Raw genomic sequence first — 7,891 nt, 5'->3', positions numbered from 1 at the left:
CAATACAAGCATACATAGTCATACTTTCCATAAATTTTTGGATGAGTTTACCTAAAAACACTTAATCAAACAAGTTAATCACATAACCTCATATAAGAATCAAGTAAAAATAGATGAGCTCATCACATTACAAGCTTTCACTAATTTCACCTTTCCATACTTCAAGAGTCTTTTCCGTCGAACTACTGAAATCTCAATGGATGCTTGGGTAATATACACATGTGCAAAAGTACCCATTAGGGTACATAATAAATAGGCACACTCTTGAGCCGTACATTTTATAGTAGGATTACCAGTCCAGGCTAAATCCTATCTGTAGTATATGCTCCAAAGAGCTTAATATGGATTACCCGTCTAGGCTAAATCCAATTTATATCCTAAGCTCAAGAAGACTTACATTAGAATTACCCATCCGGGCTAAATTCTATTTGCAACATATGCACTATGATTCTTAACCCATCGAAATTCAACATTCGACCGGAACATGATAATATGTCCATATTACACAATTTAAGACTATTTTATTACGTATATATCATCTCAAACATATCAACACAATCATACAATTCAATTCAAGCATATTAACATACATTTTTAAGTTACACGAACTTACCTTGAAAATGGCTCGTATTTGAATGTCAACTAATTCGAAACCTTTTGCTTTGCTCGATCTAGTTCTGTAGTTGGTCTTTCCAGATCTATATGGATAAATTTAACTATTAATCTATCACATTTCATTTACATTTGCATTCTATTACAACCTAGAAAAATTACCATTTTGCCCCCATCTTTTTCAAAAATTTTGATTTTGTCTCTAGGCCCGGAAAATGAAATTCATGAAATTTAACCCTCTTTCCAAGCCTAACCGTAATTTATATATTACAATTATAACACATACATTTAAAAAAATTTATAATTTTCCATGGTTTTTATCATTTTTTCATTTTAGTCCCTAAATTAAGTTTTCATCAAAAATTACTTTGTAAAAGTTGTTTATCTATGAATAAATTTTCATTTTCTACCATAAATTTCTAATTTTTAGCATATTCATCCACGACCCAAATTTCATACCTTGATAACTTTTCAAATAAATCCCCTAAATAGAAAGATTAGGCTATTCTGATTCCAAAAATATATAAATTACTAAAAACGGGACTTGATTTCATACCTTATTAAGCTTGAAAAGTTTTCTTCCTCTCTTCTAGGGTTTCTATAGAAAATTGGGGAAGATGATATCAAATTAGATGATTTTTTTTCTTTTTAATTAATTATCATCTAATAATTTTATTGATTTCCAATTTAGTCCCTACCCTTTTCTAATTTTTCCATGGATGAGTCTTTTAAATATCTACTAACTACTCTTCAATGGTCTAATTACCATATAAGGGCCTTAATTTTTGAATTCCATAGCTATTTGATACCTATAGCTACTAAAACTCAACTTTTTCATTCTATGCAATTTAGTCCTTTCCCTAATTAAACACACAATCGGTAAAATTTTCTTACCAAAATTTTCATGTGACCTTCCTATCAAGATGCCAACCATAAAATAAAATAAAATAATTTTTATTTTTAGCTCAGATTTGTGGTCCTGAAACCACTGTTCCGATCTTACCGAAAATGGGCTGTTACAATACCTCCACTCACTAATCCCCCACAGAAGGACTAGTTCCTCATGACTTTCATAGACAATGTAGAATTGATGTAAAGAAAAAACATGCTAATTAAATTGACAAGATAGAGTAAATGAAAGAGTTTGATTGTATTGAGATTAATCACAAATCCATAAAGTTTGAATGCTTCCACAATTCAAATCTCTTGAAATCAAGAAGAACAACTGAAATAAATTTAAAACCTAAGAATGAAAGAAAATACTAAACTAAATTTTACATAGAGAATCTAGGCTAAAGGAATGATGCCCACAATAAGTGACAAATAAGTTGATTTATAACCTTCAAGTGGCAATCATCCTTAACCCTAGTTTAGCTAATGCTTAGGAGCTTTAAGTTTTGATTGCGTAGACCAAAATGCCCCTACTTTGTGTTTAATTTCCATCACAAATTCAATGTTGCGACACATCAGGACCTGTTTCGCAACATAGCAATCAGTATACTCCTCTTCAGCTATCTTCAGGGGTATGTCACGACATCCTCTGTCTATGTCGTGACATCGAAGGCAGTCTTGAACTTTCTCCATTCTGCTCCTTATGTTACGGCATCAAACATCCTGTGTTACGACATAGCAACCAGTTTCAGTTTAATACGCCTTCTAAAAGTCTCTTGCACACTCACAAAGTGCATTAGCTCTCCCTTAGGCCTCATTCAGCCCCTAAGGTCAATAAAAGACTCAATTTGCACATTTTATTGAATATATAAATAAAACTAAGAAGACTTAACTAAAACATCACAAAAATACTTTTATTCAAGCTCATTAAATGGGAAAACTAGTTTAATCTGCTACATCGAATTACAGTAGATCAAACTCCCCCACACTTAAGTTATTGCTTGTCCTCAAGCAACATAAACAAAAATGAAAAAGAAAAATGATGAACCTTAAGCAAATATGATACAATATTGACTTCGGAGCATATGACTTATAAAGAGCATATGACTTAGGCATTTTATGTCTACTAACAACTTTAACATGATGAATAATTAACTTACCACTTTTGATCACAAACATCCAAGTTTAGTATGTTACAAAATATACAAGCATTAAGGGTCTTACTTGTAGGGGTCCATCAACAAATCATACAAGTATTTTGATTTTTTGAGTAGAATACAAATAGTCATTTATACATATGTTTAGTATGATGTCCACTCATGTATAAGGATATTTAGGTCACATAGGACTTTTCAACTTGCAACTTTCTAAGGCTTAGGACACGTATGGAATTCAAAAATAGTAAGCATCAAAAGGGTTACAAACACGAAAATAGTTTGGCACATTGTATTGATCCCTATTCTTCCCCCCTTAGTGACCTTAACCCGCTCACCGTCTTATTTCTCCTTCTCTCACCTTTCTTGTCTTTCTAAGTGTAGGAAATCATAGCATGACATAGTAACTACGGCTAGCCTACGAGTTTTTGTACACTAAGGAACAAGTTTCTCTTTTCCTTTTTGACTTTGTGACTTTCTTTTTCAGCTCATCTCACTTAAGAATGCTTTTCATTTTTCAAGAACTTTTTCTACTCATGTTACTTTTATTTTTCTTTTTTTCTTTTTGGATTTTTTATGTATTCTTCACTTTTCAAGCCTACCTATAGTCTCCATATCACTCTAATCCTTCACATTTCACTCTCTTTTTACGAACTCTACCTTAATGTATCTACTTAACCCTCAATACGTATGGTCAAACGTCTATAATTGTGTAGTGCAGAACCAAAGAAAAAGGGCAACTACAAATTTTAATGTTTTTAGGATTAAGGTTTGTAATGTGGTTTGTTAAGAAGTGTCAATAGGCTCAAAAATCAGTACTAAAGGTGCACATTAATAGGTTGGCTTTTTGGCTCTGGAGGTGTTCCAAACAATGCCTTAGGTTTTCCCTAAGTATCTCAACATGCACAAATTTTGTCAACCAAACAAACTTAAATTCAACCATTTATCATTCATACTAGCATGCTCGTTTCCTTGTATTTTCTATATCATTTGGTACAGTTGATTGCTTAAAGCCTATTTACAGTGTAACATATAGAACTTTAATAGTCTAATAATCAAAAATTTAAAATCACCTATCATCATGCCAAATTTATTTGTAAACACAAGCAACAATGTACACTCTCCTAATCAATCACTTGTATTTCTACAAGCTCAAGCACAAAAAAAAAAAAGAAAAAAAATTAAAGAATATGTAAACATTGAAAACAAAACAAACTTTCTATGTTAACCCCCCTCACACACACTTTAGTTGACATGTTGTCCTCAATGTGTAGCCCTTAAAAAGATAAAGAAAAAAATTACTCGATTGATCGTGGTCGCTCCAGCTCTTATGGTGGGTACTTCCTCCTTTGCTTGTATAAAGTTCAAATTGTTTGTGTCTTCTTCATGTTGGGCTCCTATAAAGAAAACTTAAACACAAAGTGCAACAAAAAAAATCTACTTATTTATCCTACTCCTACAAGGTCTAAATTAGAATCATTAATACAAGTCTTTCTAAATAAAAATAAAAATGTTCAATCATCCCCCTCATCATTCCAATGTAGTGATCACCTCATTTTCATCGAGCTTTTCCTTTTCCTTTGACATGTGTTTGGTGAGAGCTCCCACCCGTTGAAGGCGCATGGCGAGTTAGGCTTCGTATAACAGGCCCCTTTGGTGTAGAAAATTGTGGCTGAAATGTCGCTCCGTTCCAGGGTACTCCTAAGCAGCACCTTCCTCATCAAGATTAGCCCCCTCATTCTGATGAGTCAGAGTCAACTTGAACATATTTAGGGGATAATCCAGAGTGTGTAATCGTTCATCTTTGCAAATTCATGGAGTACTGGGCCTATTTCCTACATCCACCAAATCATCTCGCTAAGCTTCTCCTCCAAGCTCCCGCTGCTTCCTCTTCGAACAATGGTCTTTTCTTTCCTTTTAGGTGATACTAGGACGTCTATCTTTTCTTTCATCCTTTGGTTCCATTCTATTATTTGCTTTCACTGAAGCTTAACATATTTCGTATATAATGTGTCGCCAATTATACTCTTTGTTGGCTTCATGAATTGTCCATTCTCGCTTATTGGAACTTTGGCTTTTCTACATAATGCTATCACTAAATGAAGGAAGTAAAGTTCAGGTTTTTGGCTTTACACACAACATTTCATTTCTCTAACAATCCACTATTCTGTACAAATCTATTTATGCTACAAAATCGCTCGGAAGACATTAACGTTAGAAACATTTAATGCAGGTGCAATCCTGGTACCAATGAATTGCATCCATATTTTGGCAACAGAAAACATGGCTACCTGATTGAAGTTTGTTGGCATCTCAGTGTCTAGTCTATAGTGACAAGTCCCCCTACCTTAAGTCAAATACTTTATGACATCCTCTATATCAGTATTTTGCAATCTATCTAAATCAATTTCATTAATAAAATCTTTTTAATAAAAGGGGATTTCATAAAATTCACAAATATCACTAGGGTAAAGGGATACTTCTTTTCCTCGAACTGTGACAGCAATCACATATACCCCTGTCCCATCTCATACTATCTAATGTTTAAGGGAGGCATAGAACTCATGGGCTATAAGGACCACTTTATTTTCTTTAAGAATGACATAAAATCGCTTCCAATGATGGTATCTAACCAAAGTCCAAATTTATTTGCAAAGAGCCATAGAGGACTCAAACCCTCGCTCTTAAATCAATGGTCATCCTTGTAACTCAAGAAAATATTTTTCTACATTCAAATGATAAAATAGTATGGGGTTAGAAACACGTGGGGTTTCCAAAAAAATTTGTTCTTACATGAAAGCATTTTATAAGAAATATTTCTAGCAAAGATATGAACAGTAGTAAATGGAACAGTAGAAAAGTTTGAGAATACTTAAACCTCAACTTTGTGACTCGTATGTACTTTCTCTTTTATTGTGACCACTCCCTCAAATGTAGCTTCTCTGAATTTGAAATGAAGGATTGGGACCTAGGGTTTTGGTAAAAAATGGGGATTTAGAGTTTAGAGGTTTTGGAAGGGTTAAGTGTTAGAATAGGGTTAGATTATATTAAGGGGTGTTTTATGTTTAAAAAGAGTATTTTTAGGGTTAAAACCCAGGTATGATATGGGTTATTCTATCGAGTAGCATGAATGGGTTGGTTCGACCCTGTAAAAATTTACAGTGATGTCACAACATAGGGGTTCCATGTCACGACATTCCTAGCCGACTACTCATGTCGCGACACTAGGGTTCGATGTCACGATAGACCTTGTAGTTTTGAAATTCTGAGAAACTGTTTTCTATATCATAACCTTGACCTTGTTTCCCAAATTTCCAATCATCAAAATGCTTCAAGCGCTTGTTAGACTTGTCTTTGACCTACCTGTAATACATTAACAAATCAGTTAGCGCAGTATATAATTAATACAGTTAGTAATAATCAAACGATGGGAAGATGTTAGGTATTGCTGTCGGACTCGTCCGCCAGCTCAATCAATATGCACCGGGTGTTCCTTGTGATTTTTTTCTATTAGTAGTAGTCCAATACCCATCATGCCATTCTATTCGTATGCAATTTTCTCTTTCTCTGAATTTAACTTTTCGGCCTGCTTTAACGACTAACAACTCTTTTTGCAAGTCATAACTATTAATGATTTGCAATGCCACATACCCACATAACTGCTTTAATTGGTTTTTAGCATTCGTGCTTTGGAAAAAGGTTGATGATTATGGTTCACACTTGTTGTCTATGGTGTTTCTGTCCCTCTAATTAATCAGGTCTCGCTTTTTAGGAGTACTTTTTAAAGCGATCGGCAGAGGGATTGAGAAACAATATTGTATTACACTACTGGAGTTCTACTTCTATGGGCTTTTAAATTCATCCATTGGCTTGTAAATAATTCTATTAGATGGTTCTTGTAAGAATCGAACACTCCGTAACAACCTTAACTCGATGCTTATACACATCGATTGTTTAATTTGATTGAAACCTGTTATATGATCGTAAGTTCTATCAATATATATTTTCCCACTCTTTTCAACATCTGGCAAGTTCCTGAATTTATAAACTTCTGGGGTGCTTGATTTTGAATTAAGGATGTGAAAAGGATGGTCAACTCAGGCTTATCCTTCGGGATTGTTGGTTTCTCTTCTTTTTGTTCTGTGAGTTTTTGAATCGACGGACATTCTTCTATTAACTCAGTCCTAACTATCATTGTCTCTTTTGGTGTGTTTATATTATACTATTCTTGTATTTCAACTTTTTTAGCATCACCCGAGATTTGTGGGATGATGAATTCCATGTCTATGTGATTCTTTGATTCACTGTCCATTTCCTTCACTAGCTCCATATCTTCTCTTTCTAAAGTTTGGTTTGATTCGTCTGAATATTCTTCTATCTACTGAAGTGGATACTAGTTTAGGGAAGGTCTCCTTTTTCGTAAACATCTATGATGACATTCTCCTCTCTGCTCAATTTCAGACTTAGCACCTCTTAGTACCTTTCTAATGGCATATCATCATGGTCATTATCATCTTGGGGAAGGATTGGGGTTTCACCTCGAAGTTGATATAATTCAAGCATTAGTAATCGTGGATTCTCCTAGATCTCCCAATCTTCATAGACTCCTTCATAAATGTTTTTGTCATAATCGACGTCTTTATTGGATCGTATATAATTAAAATCATTCATGACTTTGTGCTGACTGATTATTTGGTTGATGGTGTTTAGGATTCCTAAAAAAATAAACAAATGTTAGAAGTGTTAATTGAATGTCATAACTATAACCTAAAAATTTCCTAATTATTCTTTTAAATGTAAAAATTAAAATAAATCTAGTGATTTTGCCTCCCCGGCAACGACACCAACAACTTTACTGCCTCCAGACGTACTAACATCCAGAGTGTAAATACTATAATAAAATATAGAAAAACAAGGCAGTTTCCTCAAGTATAGGGGTTGAGTTGTAATATAGTTTTATAACGAAGTAGGTAAGTACACCGAGGATCGTACAGAAGGAAAGCTAGTGCCAAATCAATTCTAACTTAAACACTAAAAGATCTAATTAGTAATTTTAAATTATTTATAATAAAAAAATATAAAATAAAGGATTTTTAGGGTTTTTATAGTAATAAAGACAAAATAACATAAAAAAATAGACTCCAAGAGATAGAAAGGGAGAATAAATCAAATCTTGATTATGGGTGATTAACTCGCTTCGGTAATCTCCATCAACTGTCGTTTCGAGTTCTTTG

Source organism: Gossypium arboreum, chromosome 7 (genome assembly GCF_025698485.1).
Source record: "Gossypium arboreum isolate Shixiya-1 chromosome 7, ASM2569848v2, whole genome shotgun sequence".
Classification (NCBI taxonomy): Eukaryota; Viridiplantae; Streptophyta; class Magnoliopsida; order Malvales; family Malvaceae; genus Gossypium; species Gossypium arboreum.
The sequence above is the reverse complement of the archived record's forward strand: the minus strand, read 5'-3'. Positions refer to the sequence as shown.